Genomic DNA, 14,386 nt, shown 5'->3' on the forward strand with positions numbered 1-14,386 from the left:
TCGATTTCGCCGGGAGCGCACGTGCGTTGAGCAAAGGATCGTAACTCGCGTGAAACGTAAGGTTGAATGGTCGGGCTTACGCCCTTTATTTTCCCGAGCGATACGTAAATACACGTATAACGGGGAATAGATATATATTTTATATCTTTTGCGTCGTGCGGCAGCAGATTCGCTCTCCGGTGTTCTCCCCGAGCATCGCTGGCTCGTACACGGAGAGAAAGAGAGCGCGAGGAGAAAGAGGAGAGAGGAGGGCTCTCGCGCAGAGCGTGTGCTTGTCGTTCGGTCTCGACTCTGCCGCTCTCTCTGGCTCTGTCTCTCGCGTCAGAGCGAGCGCTACTCATCCTCCGGCATCGCGAGAGCTTCCTATATCTCGCGCGCAGTGCTTCCCATACCCGCTCGCTCTATCTCGTTCGACTATCTCTTTTACTCTGCCTCTGTGCCAGAGGAAAACCGAGAGAGGGTGAGGGAGAGAGAGAGAGCGAGAGAGAGAGAGAGAGAGCGAGAGTATTCCCGCCCTCTTCGTGTTTCCGTGGCCCGTTCTCCAACCACCCCCGTTCCATGCCGTGTCCCGCAGGGCATGTTCCCATCTATATAGATATATAGCAATGGGCATATATGTATGCAATGTACACGAAGACTGGAAAAGCATTGTCCAAAGGTTTGGTCTCTTTAGTCCTAAAATCAAGTGGTTTAAGTGTCTATTTAAAAAAAGTGTATCTCTGATAAGCTCGAATACCCGATCAGCTGTAAGTTGCTCATAATTTATCCTCGGTAACGCAGCCAATGCCAATTACCATGTTTTTTTTAAGCTTCGCCTCGCGGTCAATTGTTTCGCAGTCCCAGTAAAATTCTCATCCCCTTTGGTGGCACGCTCCGCGGCACGCCCGGCCGTCTCTGTTATACTGCCGGCAGCGACACACTACCACCGACACCAGCCCCGTCCGTATATACAGAGAGAGCGGAGCCTGCCGCAGCGTTGCTCCGTACTAATACCACCGCGTAGAATCTCCTCGCTTGCGAACACCCCGACCCAGCTCACTCGCCTGCCTGCCTGCCTGCCTGCCTGGCTCTCCTATAAAGCTCTCCTTCTACAGATATACCGCGCGCGTCCGCCTCTACACGTATATATGAAATGTGGCTACAGAGAGCTACCAACGGCAGCAACCCCCGCACACGAACCACTCCCCCGCGAGGATCCACGCGTCGGCGGCCAGCAGCAGTGCTCTCTCACCCACTCCTCTATTCCACCCCAACCCCGGAACACCCTCTGCAACGTTATACCGACTGCTGACGCCCCAACCCTAACCCCACACGTATATACGTGTATAGAAATATCCCGTCGTCCTCCTGCGCTCGAGCTATCCATGCGCCCCCGCACACAACCCCTATATACAGCGCTCCCGACGGACGAGAGAGCGCTCCTTCTCTGCTGCTCGACTTGCTCTCTCGTTTCCTCGTCCCTGTTCACGTTTCTCCTTTCCCCATCCCATCGCTTCTCTCTCTCTCTCTCTCTCTCTCTCTCTCTCTCTCTCCTCTTCTTTCCCACTCGAATCCTCTCTTTTTCTCTCTCGCGCTCGGTCTTTCTTCCTCATCCCGGTCCCTCGCCACCCCCGAATGGTCTTGCGCGCGCGAGCCGCTCGTTAACCTGGTGGAGCGCGTCCCTGCTCTAACCACTGGGCTGCCGAGCTGCCACTAGCCGCGTACCTCGTACAGCACACTCCGTCCCTTCGCCGATGGATATCGCTATACGCGTTCCCCGTACTTACGGGCGCGTGTATATGCGAGGGCGATTCGGTGGCGACGAACGCCTCGGACGTTCCCGCTATATTTACATATCAATATTCCGGACACTTGAACGTGCCACCCGCTCACAACTTCATACACACTGGCCAGAGCCTCGCAGAGATCTCGCGCGCACCTTGTATATTGTAGCTCTAATATTGAGTAACTTCCCTTTGATGTCTTCTTCGTGTTGATTGAGCAAGTTGTCCTTTACTGTACTAACCAAAGTTTCGAATCTAACGCTACAACTCAATGCGACCAGCCAACTTGGGGAATCGTATCCAGTTACGTGTTGCCACATGCTTTACTCGCACATTTCGATCATACTTTTAGGCCATCCGCAGTTTCGAACGATGTGTCCGCAGGAGCCCAGGAAAAATACGACGTTGGCTTGTTTAAAGTTGCTCGTACGCGAAACCAGTTTATTAAGAAAGTGTTGAAATTTACAAAGAGCTTAAATGCGCAGTCGACTGACACGCACATCACATTTTAAAGGGTTGTTGAGATAAATTGGTTTAAATGTGAAGAAAAATACACGGGGGTATAGAGACTATGCGTAAAAAATCGTTTATCTTTCCATATAAGGAATAAACGCTTCTTACGAAGTTTATGAAAAACGTACACAATAACAATGAAGTGTATAACGAAGGCCTGGGAAATATTCGAGACGATTATCTTGCTAGTAATAAAGATGTATTACGATGAAATTTATTAACACTTTTTTTGTGTTTTCTATTTGCGCTCTGTAATGCGTTTTTTTGCATAAAAAACTATAGTTTTCTCGCCAGGGACGAATGAAATTTGGGATTCGATCAGTGAAGGATCCCCGATTAATTAATGGCTTGTAATTTCATTCGCCATGAGATAAATTGAAAAAATTGTCAATTTCGAATTGATAACTCTGACATTAATTTAAAGTGATTATATCTTTAATTAGGGAGTAAAAATCGATCCAATTTAGACACTCATAAAATATGATCCTTCGGGCATGATCTACCTTAACATTTGTTTTCCGTGGTTACAATTCTACGTACCTGACTTAATGATCGTTGATCTATTGGCCACCGAGTATAGAGAAAGTGGAGAAGCACATTTGCATCTCATTTTTACAACCTTTTAAAACGTTTTCTGATTTCTGAGTTTGAAAGGATGTACAGGCGCGAAGGCTATTTTTCACTCTAATTTTTTTAAGTCCTGCAATCCAAGATTTCTTTTCTATGCCTGTGAAATTTCAAAAGCCCCTATCGACTCTGTTTGGTTGAAACGTTCACAGTCGAAAAGTACGGAAATTAACGTCTCGCTTATGGCGGCCGTAATGACTTATTGGCTCCTCCAACCTTCTTCAACTAAAAATTTGATATATTTTTAAATTAGATGTCGAAGATTAAAAACATTACTTATATGCATTGAATCGTGCGGAATCTAATGATATATGTCAAAAATGGGGGTTAACGGGCTTCTCAATTGGAAATAATGAGTTGAAGACGACAAATGGTCTCAGAATACCTTAAAATTTTGCAGGCCTATGACTCACTTGTCGTATATAGCGCAGCCTATATCATATCGTCAATGGAAGTGACAGCTGGGCTTTTTTACTATTTCGCAATAATGTACTATCAAATCATGTGAAAGACTCGGAATGAAATGTCTTCTGGAGCGACCTCAACTTAAGGTAACTCCTGTACTGCATGCTAGTCAAATGAGTGCTAAATTTTAAAAACGCTTTTAGACCAAGTTCAACGTACCGATTAAACTTATTGTTGGTAAATATGTATTTAAGCATATCTTATTAACGTGAAAAAATATTAAAAATGATAGTTTTGCAAAACTATCAACTGATAGATGCAAATTTCCATGATGACACATTTTCACAGCTATTTTTCAAAGAATCATCTGTATTTTTTAACCGATTTTATTGCACCAAGTCTCATTGTGTTCCTCAACTGATCCTCTACGAATTCACCACGTAGATTTTCCTTTAAACTCATTCCTTCAGAAATTATGAATGAAAAAGTTTTTTCACTCAATGAACAATTAGCTGCAACAGCGAAACGATCGAGTTAAAAAAACAACTATACGGTGGATCATAGAGGATCAGTTGACGAACAAAATGAGACTTGTTGCAATAAAATCGATGAAAAAAGGCAGATAATTATTTGAAAAATACCAGTGAAAATGTGTCAGCGTGGAAATTTGCATTTATCAGTTGATGGTTTTGCAAAACTAGCGTTTTTAATATTTTTACATCTTAATGAGATATGCTCTAATACAAATCCGCTAAGAATACATTTAATCGGTACGTTAAACTTGGTCTAAAAGCGTTTTGAAAATTTAACACTCATTTGACTAGCATGCAGTATAGAAGTTACCTTAAATATTATCCACGATTAAAAAATTAATATAACGCTTTTTTACTAATATTCTGCTGTACATGAATGACCGAGGTAACTCCTTTAAAAAGATATGGAAAGACTGCCAACTGACTAATACGACGCGCACGTACATCCTTAACAGGGTGCGGTTTATGGGGATGAAAACTGTTCCCCTGCCTGTGGATGCAATTGGGTTTGATTTTTGAGAAATGATGAGAAATTTTAGTTTCCTTGCTTTCATGGCTACCGACGTTGCGAAATTTGGCAGCGAATTTGTTGAGGTTTTTCTCATTCTTTCACCAGCACTCTCGATTTATTGGTGATATCTGTGCTAAGTCAGGTGTTGGGCAGCGAATGACAAATTAGTGACAAGACGTTGGTAAAGAAATTACGACGTCAGCGGTAGCAGAACGCACCGTGCCTGTTCCACGAGTGTTTTGCGTGGCACAGAGGCCTAGAAAAAGTACGTCCGAGCCGCACAGGCCTTGGGACTTAAAGCCATTCTTCTCGGGTCATTAGTTTCAAGGGGACATGTCATGAAAAAAATAACTGAAGATATTATTTGAAATTGTGAGTTTTTAAGGATACTTACAGAGCCAAAGATCAGTCATGAAAAATGATTCTTGAGAGGAGTGAGAAATCCGAAATCCCAAAGTTTTTCTCAAATTTTAAAGGGGAATATCAGTGTGACAGGCTAAAAAATGAGGTATTTTTTGGGATTTTTTTTTAAAAAAGCTGCTCAATAAAATTATTTGAAATTTTGTATATTAATTATTGAAGTAATGAAGCATACAAGAAAATTTTTTATTTTTAGAACATTTTATTAAGCAGAGGAACGGTCTCGAAATGGCGTCTCAAAAAAAGACTCCCCAAACAAATCCAAATCCGACGGTTGACAGCACAAGTGCCACAGCAAGCATCTAAAATTAAAAATTCAAAAAGATTATTAAATTCTAATAGTGTAGCTATTGCAGCATCGTAGGAAATTTGAAAATTTTGATTAGAAAAAAATGGCGGCCATTTGAAAAAAAAACGAATTTTACACAAAAATTTTGCAGTAAATTGTTGATGAAAAAAGTAAACAATTTTAAAAAAGCTCTACGATGCGACGATAGCGATAAATTTTCTGAAGAGGATTCTTTATGAATGAAGTCGATCGAACAAAATTTGACAGAGTTTCGCTGTCAACCAGGTCGAAAAACATGGTTTCGAAAAAAACACGTTTAAAGTTTTGAGAGGATGAAATTGGATGATGTAACTTAAATATCAATATAAAACAAGTTTTTACCGATTAGTCGGCTGCCCCTGGACCATACAGAAGCTCTTTTTCGCCGAAACTCTTTTTTTCCACATTGATATTCCCCCTTGATAAAAGTGCTCTCTGCCCCCGTTATTTGACACAGGAGAAAAAAGAATAATTGCATTAGTATTTCCTGACAACACACGTTAACAAATTAATCATTTTTCGAATGGTTGTATCCATTCAAAACAGTTGTTCTACCGAAATTTTTGAACACCTTCGATATGAAAAAAAAAAACATATTTTGAAACAAACATACAAATATATTGACAAATAGAATTTTACAAAAGAATTTTTTTCAAGAATGCAAGCTCGTATGAATTCGTACTCAAACTTTTGCTTCGTATTTTTGACAGAACACATCAAGTTAAAAAATCTTGTGTCCGAGATTCATGGGAAACGAATTTTTTAATTAACTGCACAGGATATTTAAACTCAAATCGTATTCATTTGTCCACTGTTCGCGATTGATGAATCCGAATTCATATTTATTGGTTGTCAACCAAACGTACGGTTTACTTCAATGCATGTCGACGAAATTCTTGAAATTTATTTTAATATCCAATGTCGTGTATATTAAATTCCACATGAGTGACTGAAATTTATATTCATGGTTTTAATTTTGATGTACGAGTGTAATTTGCTTTGTTTTCACACAGCCAGTTTGGGAATTTCATGTCATTTTTCAACAGCTAACTGAATGATGTCAATTATTGTGATCGAATGGAATTTTCAATTAGATTATTGCTTGTTAAACGGAACAAAACGTCTGATTTATCGTGGTGATCATTGATATGTGGAATTAAACACAACTTTTTGCAATTGAGAAAATATGATTTTATAATAAATTAGTTTCATTTGTCGGGTGCGTGTGATTTACGTGATTCGAGTTAATTTGTGAGTCACGTCTTCGCACTTATAACACAAGAAATATTTCAGTCAATGTATCGTTGCCATGCTTACAAGACCGCTGCGAAAACTGAAAATTTTAAACGTTTATAATTGAAATTCATCGAATTTTAATATTTTTACCAAAAATAATAATTTTCAATGATTAAAAAAAAATAATAGAAAATAGAAAAATTAGTTTTAAGACAAAGTGTCGGAAGGCCGTTGCGAAAAGTGAAAATTTCAAACGTTTATAATTGAAATTATTCTATTTCAATATTTTTACCAAAAATAATAATTTTTAACGATTAAAAAAACAATAATAATAAAAAATAGATAAATTAGTAGTAAGACATTAGCCAAAGAGTCGAAAGTGATGAGAATTCAAAAAAGTTAAAGTGTAATCAGCGTGTCTGACCAGAGTTGAGCTGTGACTACTGAAATCCTCGTTCAAAAGCGACGTGGACGCATCGCATTGAATTTCAATCTATTACTCGATTGACATTAATTGAAGTTATGAATTCAATCCAATTTTATGAAACCATAAATTCGTCTAATTTTTTTCGAGAATAAGATAACGCGATTTTCGTACAATTTTTCGAATTTTGAAGTTTGGATGAAACAAATGTATTTACAAATAATCGTTCACTGCTCGAACACCTCAAAAATGTCTGAGAAATATTAAAAATCCTTTTCACACGTGCAACGCGAGCTAAAAAAAGTTGCAAAAGGAATCAATCAGGTGGAGGGTAAGATTGAAAGCGAGTCGGCGTCGAATGTCCCATCAATCAGAGGAAACACGCGATAGAAGAAATGGACAAAACATTAAGAGTCATCGAGCGATCGTACGCACGCAGTGCCAACTGTCCAAAAATCAAACTAAAATCCGTTTCATGGTGAATAGAACGATCACACGAATATAAAAAATATCGAAAAATATGATTTAATTAACCGATTCCGACTGTGCTCCGTTTTGACACCTTTTACGTCGGTCACGAAGATTATTTTATCACAAATGGCACACACATTTGCCACGAGCGAAGAGGCCGGAGCCGGATTCGCGCCGGTTTGCTGCTCGTTAAAAAATTTATTCGTCGCGATCTCAATAAAAATTGACGCGGAGAAATCCGGCAGAATACACACGCGAGGCTTCTGACATGTGACAGCGACCGTATTTACTATTTATAGTTGTACCGTGCTGTGGGAGGCGCTAGCATCGATTTTGAGTTGGTCACGTGAGCTCGATGACTCGAATGAAATTCCATCGATTTGTTATCCACTTCGATCACTTTCGAAAGTAAGCCGAGTGAGTGGTCTCTGCCTATCGTATCTTCCCAAATCTCGAAATCACCGAAGAGTCACGTACCCACTCCCCAAAGATGCACCGTGCGACCTGCCCTTCAGATTCTTACTTCGTTTCTCCTAGAAACTTTCCGCATTCACTCATCACTTTGCTGTACAGTATAGACACGTGAAGAACGCCCATATCTTTCAGTACGCTCGTGCACGTATGTATAGACATATACGAAGCAGGCTACATCGAAACGATTTTTGGCATGCGACTACACGAGCACGCGGCTTCGTCTCTTACTGTCCTCTCCGTGCTCGTCTTTTATGTGACATTTTCCTTCTCTCTCGCCCGCTCTCTTTTTCCTTCGTTTTATCTCCTCCCCTTGGAACGTGCCAGAGAACCGCCGACCTCGCTATTCAACCCCCGCGTGTGTTGGGAAGCATTGCTGGTCGGTCGCCTCGTCGAGTCTCCTGCCCTGCCAACGAGACTCGATTTCGTGACTGTGCGTATGTCTGCGCTCGGGCAAAAATACCGAGAGGAATTCAAACGCGAAAAAGGCATACGTAATCGAAAAATAGAACGAAATGACGGTTCGATCAACGGAGACAGGAATCATTCAGAGTTTCAGAAATTCAAGTCTTCGTTTAAAACTTATTTGAACGGACAACAAAAAATAATGTTACGGTAGATTCCACCACGCAGTTTCTACTCATTACTATAAACTTCAGTGCATCAACCAACGAGAAATTACGATAATATTTACTGTTTGAATAACCAAATCCTTTCAACATCATCGCTCGGATGATCGTATTGTTATTAATTCGATAACTTTATTTGAAAAGCGAACGACCAACGCTTGCTGTTTGCTCACATTGAGTAATGATAAATAATATTTGCAATTGGTTAAGTTATCATGGTGTCTAAAGATTCGATAATTCCCAAAAATATAAGCAGTAGTTACAACAAATCGATTAATTTTTTCAGACATTCGAAGTTTGTTCAATGTTTTGGTAAATATTTACAATACTCGCTTTTGCGAAAAAGCAGGCCAAATTATTTTTTAGCATTATCGTTGATGAAAAATCATACCGCGATTCATTTTAGGGCGGGGAAGGCACAAATTTTATTAAAAATTTTCTTCTTAGATCTGAAAAAAAACCGGGGGGGAAGGTAGGGAAATCAAAATACGAAATAAGATGTTCCAGACCCACCCAACCCCTTCTACGTGTTAAAGTTAAGAGGTTGAGCTTGGAACCATGAATACTGAATGAACGAGTGATTACAGTAGCTAAGAAATGGAAATTCGGCTTAAAAAAAAAATTTGTGTTTTTTTTACCTTCCTCATTTTTGAAATTCATCGTAATATGATTATTCATCAGTATTATATGGTGCTAAAAATTTTGGGACCATTTTTGCTTTCTCATAGAGGAAGCTATGTGACGATGAAACATTTTTTTTACAGTTTTCAATGTCAATGTGCTTAAAATTTCGACGTTTTGAAATTTTTAAAAAAAGGGTGTCGACGCTCTAACTTCCGGAAATTTTAACGTTTATTGCTAATTTTTTTTTATAAACAGATTATCATAATAGGAAGGTTGGTATTGAATTTGGAAAATATCGATTGAGCGGTTTAGATTTTATGATTATTGGAATTTTACGAAAATATGAGTTTTTCGATAAATCCGCTTTAGTTTTTGGAAATTAATTTGGAAAAGTTAAAAGTTGATAAATAAGTTAAAATTGTATTAAAAAAAAAATTAAAAGTAACAAATTGCTTTCTCAAGCTTGTAGAACAATGCTTAATGCTTCCTCTACGAGGAAGCCAAAATGAAAAATATAGCACCTAATAGAGTAAGCTTCGAGCATCGTGCATCTTGTTTCATTGATGACAATAGCGAAGAAACTGAATTTCATTCGGATTTTTTCAAAAATTTTTTTTTTATTCCTTTTTGAACCTTTTTCCTTCCTAAAATGAATCCCCATATCATTTTTTATTGATAATAATGCTGAAAAAAATTTTTAGGACCATCTTTAGCAAAAGTCAGCACCGTAAATACTTACCAATTTTTTAATACAATAATTCGAGACTTTGTGATTAATTTAAAAAACTTTCCATTTTTACGCCTCTCCGACCAATAAAGACCACGGTCGACGTTTTTTCGGGTTTTAAGGCGTTGAATCCACCAGCGAGCAGTAATACACTATTCTTTCATTTTTTCGACCGTAAACATGGAAAATTGTAATCATGCTTTTTTTGGCGTACAAGCCTTATCGGTAAGTCGAAGGCATACGGAACGTTACGTGTTCCTCGCCTCCGCCGGTGAGGCCAATAAATTTATTCCCGCACGCAATAATATTTGTGCAGACTGCTAAGCGTGCTCGCGTATGTACTTACCTACAGTCGTATACGGCGTCGTGTACTCGCGTAGTATTATGTGCAAGGAAAGGCGACGGAGAAGGAGAGCCGAGCTGGGGGATGCGGAGCTGGTTTTTGGCCGGTCGCTTGAGCGCGATTCGACAACGAGCTAAATCCGTTTGAACAACACGTGCGATTCGGGCCAGATCGAGCGAGAAATAATCGAAGCGAAAATTTTCTTAACAGAATTTCAGATTATGTAAAAGTGAGTTTTTGTGAAAATTCCGACGGTTTTGACATTTGCCCGCATAGAGTTTACAGCCATGTCCAAGTCGATAGAGTCACTTCATTTTTTTTGTTATTTCCTGTGCAAATTGAACGATGGGGGAACAGTAAAATCGAGTCATAAACGAATTTTGGCAGTTTTCCGGTCAGCTCGCCCCCTGGGCCGGATCCAGTTCCTCGAAATCTCGATCAAACCCAAGCTCATGGGTAAAGACACTTTTCGCAACAATGCTGAGTGTGCTAATTCGTTGAAAGCACCGAGTTTCTCTCAACATCGCGAAATGGCGGTTCGCACTTTTTCAGAAGCTTCCCGATCAATCGAGTGGAGTTTGGGAACTAAATAACCTGCTGAAAGTCACCTGTTGACTGTTTTCGAGTCGGTTAATCCGTACACGAAATCGTAATTCGTCGAGACTGACGTTCCAATTGAACTCGCTCTATCGCTGGAGTTCGAGCATATACTAATACAAAAATGAGAAGCCCCGAAACTGTCACATTCGAGTATCCAAGTTCACAACTACTTTATATCGATTAACCCTCTCAAACCGAGAGCTATTTCGCGTTGACGGAAAATGATTCCCTTCATAATTTTATCTCAAAATACTTTCTAGTTTCCGAATCCATTGTGACATTTCAGTTTTTTGTTGGGAAATATGAATTTTTGGATGCTCGCTGCGCGCAGCACCTGGTCCATGGGGAGCAAAATCAGGAAAATTTACGAATGAATCTAGCACCGAATACCTTAAATACATCATATTAACTTCCCTTTGAAAGGAAATAACGTTTGGAGTACGAAAAAAAATGTGTACTCACTTTTATTTTGCGATAACTAAAGCACCTTTTCACACAACGCCAACTCATCATGAAACGCCGACTTCATATTGATATTTCGATGGTTTAAAGCAGTTCATCTCTTAGTTTAGGGGTATCTATGGTGCAATCTAACCTTGCTTGATGAAAATAGGCAGTTAGAACCCCGACCTTACTGACCGATGCAGTTTTATTGGGCCTGGAAGCGCGTGTTGCGTGGAAGCAACGTACGGTCCGAGAGGGTTAAACTCAAGTCTAAATTATCAATAAAAATAATGAACACTTACATTATAAGAACATTTTTATCACAGGAATGTAATAAAATGCTTTAAAAATATCATAAAAGATCAAATTTACACTTCAACTTGACTAGTTAATGATTGAGTCCGACACTTTAAATACACATAACCTAGGGAATATTTTTATTGTACGAAGGAAGTTTATATCGGTGTAACGCCATCGAGAAGAGAAATGGTCAATTCATTAAAAAAAAAAAGCGAAGCTACCAGACGAATGAAAGCACGTGAGTCAGTCTCAAAAATAAATTTGAAGATATTTCCAGGATTTCCGAATTTGTCCGAGGTTCAATCAGCTGTTACCGACCGTCCAACGTAATGATTGACATCCGCTTGCGACACGTCAAAAACTAAGGTTTTTTCATGTTTTCTTTCTTAAAAGCCCCGTAAGGTAATGTTTTTTTTTTAAGGAATGGAATCTGTGATAAATTTTCTTCACGATATAAACTTTTCCGAAGCTCGAACACCGTACCATTTTTTCACAATTAAGAGGATGGATCAGTCGGTATATCGCAACCGTGAGTACGAGAGAGATAGCTGCAAATTTCGAAATCGAAATTCTTTGACGCAGCTTGACCGATTAAAAAAAGGCTCTGTCAGTCGATTTTTGCCATCGTTCTGCGTAGGCTGACAGAGCCATTTTTTAATCGGTCAAACTGTGTCAGAGAATTTCAATTTCGAAAATTCCAAGTGAGGTTACTCGACTGATCCATACTCTTAATATTATTGTGAGTTTTCCCATATAGGGTACCGTGTTAAAAACTCAAAATTATAGATGAAATAATTCAACATTTTGCCCCGTAAGAGGCCTCGGAACTGTGCTTATCGTTATCAGGTGACCTTAAACTATAATTTACCGCAAAAAAGTGGGCTTTCACCATACTTTATCGAACGGATGAACTACTTTAATGAGATCATGCCCACCACACGAGCGTTGAACAACTGAATTTTTTGTCATGATAAGGGATTGGTGCTATTATATTCTCTCAAAATTTATAGATTTAAAAATTAACATAACTAATCAATTAGTCCGTTGTAATTATCAATTATATAAAAAAAATATCATTATTAGTAAAAATTTGACTAGTTAACTTTTTGATTTGGCAACTTTGTTGTTGGTGGAGAGATATATCTATCTTGCCAACGGTAAACTGATAGCTTGTCACTCACATATGACTTGATACACATAACCAACAATTTATTTGAATTTGAGGTTACGTCATTATTTGTGATTACAAATTTTTTTGTTATCACAATATTTGTATAAATATGAACAAAAAACATTTTTCTATTAATTATACCGAGAAAGTATACACGCCTGTACAGTACCGATACACTAATGTAACCACGTCACAACTAAACACGATATACGTCGATATATAAACAGCTGATAGAGCGGTGTTGCCGATGTCGTACCGAACCTAGTATTCAGCGATTCATCGTGAGCGATAATCGTAGTTAATTTATGATTTCATTTTTAAAGTTTCGGTGACCTGATATTTTTATAACGCCATTAACAAGATAAATGTTCAACGAATACGTATATGATTTAATTTTTTTTTTTCCAGCATTTACGATCCCTTAAATTTGATTGAAAAATCACGATCCATTTACTGCCACTACGATGTCCAATTTTTAATACTTATTTTCTTGCTTAAATGTTCGGTAACCTCCCCTCAATTTTTTTTACCGTAATTTTCGAACATTTTTCTATGCTGTGTAAAAAAATCAGATTTTTCTGCAGATTTTTAAATAGTGGCCATGATCTCATTAAATGATCGGCGTCCATTCGAATGTACGTCATCATAGGATCGTCTGCAATGTTTTTTTACAAGTGCAAGCTGTGTATCTCCAAGAGTCGACGGGAATGTGAAAAAGTGAAGTAATAAAGCCCGCGGAATGCATGATAATTATTCATTATCACGCAGGAGCTGGAGGCTACGAGACGAAACTAACAATAAAAATTCAGTTAGAAAACCTTTTCTGCGCCACTCGCAGTCAAACGAATACGTGAAAAGCTGTCCCTTTGCGGCACGTGTGCTGCGTTTGAAATGATTCCGTTATACGTGACGATTTTTGGAAATTATAATACAACGGTGCCAGTAGAGAGAGAGAGAGAGAGAGAAAAAAAATTCTCGCTGCGTATTGCACGCAAAGAGGGCAGAGAACAATAATTATTTTGATGGAAATGAAAACTTAACGTGTCACGAGAATACGCGATACTTGCAAGTGCGACGTTTTTTTTAAAGAAAGTCATTCACGAGTTACTCGGCATTGAGAGTGCTCGTCGCGTAGGATTTTCTCCGCGGATGATGCGACCCAGAATTTCGGTGGATTCGTCAAGCTAACCCGCCGGCAATTCTATTAAAGAAGTTCGGCCGTTTGATAAAGTACGGCGAAGGTCCACCTTTTTGCGGTAAATCATAGTTTAAGGTCCCCTCATAACGACAAGCTCAGTCCCAGGGCTTCTACAGGGCAAAATTTTGAATTATTTCATTTACTATTTTGAGTTTTTAACGAATTACCCTATGGGAGGACTCGCAATAATATTAATCGTGGAAAAATCGTAAGTTTATATCGTGAAGAAAATTCATCACAGATTCCGTTCCTTTAAGGAGGGTGGATCATGAAATAAAAATAATCAGAATTTCATCAAATTTCGTGATAACATTCTTTGGCATCAAGTATACAAATACAATTTTTTTCAAATTTTTTTACCACATGGTTATCGCATAATTGAGCGTTAAATCTAACTTCTTATGCACGAGATGTATAACTGTATACATGTAAACTCTATGCTTATACACGTGAACTTTTATGATCAATAACTCGAGAGCTATGTGGTAGAAAAATCTAAAAAAATTTCTATTGTCTTATATATTTTTAAAGAATACATTTACCAAATTTGATTAAACTCTTATCATTTTGAAATTCTTTATATTTTTAACATGGTTTAGCATGGCAACATTGTACCGTCGCGATCCACCCTCCTTAAAAAAACATTAC

The 14,386-nt window shown here is 38.6% G+C and overlaps 1 long non-coding RNA gene across 3 annotated transcripts; it reads right to left on the reverse strand.

Moving 5' to 3' along the window:
• Nucleotides 1-4,902: 4,902 nt before the first annotated feature.
• Nucleotides 4,903-10,923, reverse strand: LOC122413793 (uncharacterized). 3 transcript variants are annotated; one of them, XR_006261619.1, is made up of 4 exons: nucleotides 10,029-10,923; nucleotides 7,934-8,108; nucleotides 5,443-5,535; nucleotides 4,903-5,074 (listed from the first exon to the last, which is right to left on the reverse strand). It is a non-coding gene; the product is annotated as an uncharacterized lncRNA (long non-coding RNA). The 3 variants fall into 3 exon arrangements; XR_006261620.1 differs by lacking the exons at nucleotides 7,934-8,108; nucleotides 10,029-10,923 and adding an exon at nucleotides 7,709-7,926; XR_006261618.1 differs by lacking the exons at nucleotides 7,934-8,108; nucleotides 10,029-10,923 and having other exon boundaries at nucleotides 5,443-7,284.
• Between the last annotated feature and the right edge of the window lie 3,463 nt (nucleotides 10,924-14,386).

Source organism: Venturia canescens, chromosome 1 (assembly GCF_019457755.1).
Source record: "Venturia canescens isolate UGA chromosome 1, ASM1945775v1, whole genome shotgun sequence".
Classification (NCBI taxonomy): domain Eukaryota; kingdom Metazoa; phylum Arthropoda; class Insecta; order Hymenoptera; family Ichneumonidae; genus Venturia; species Venturia canescens.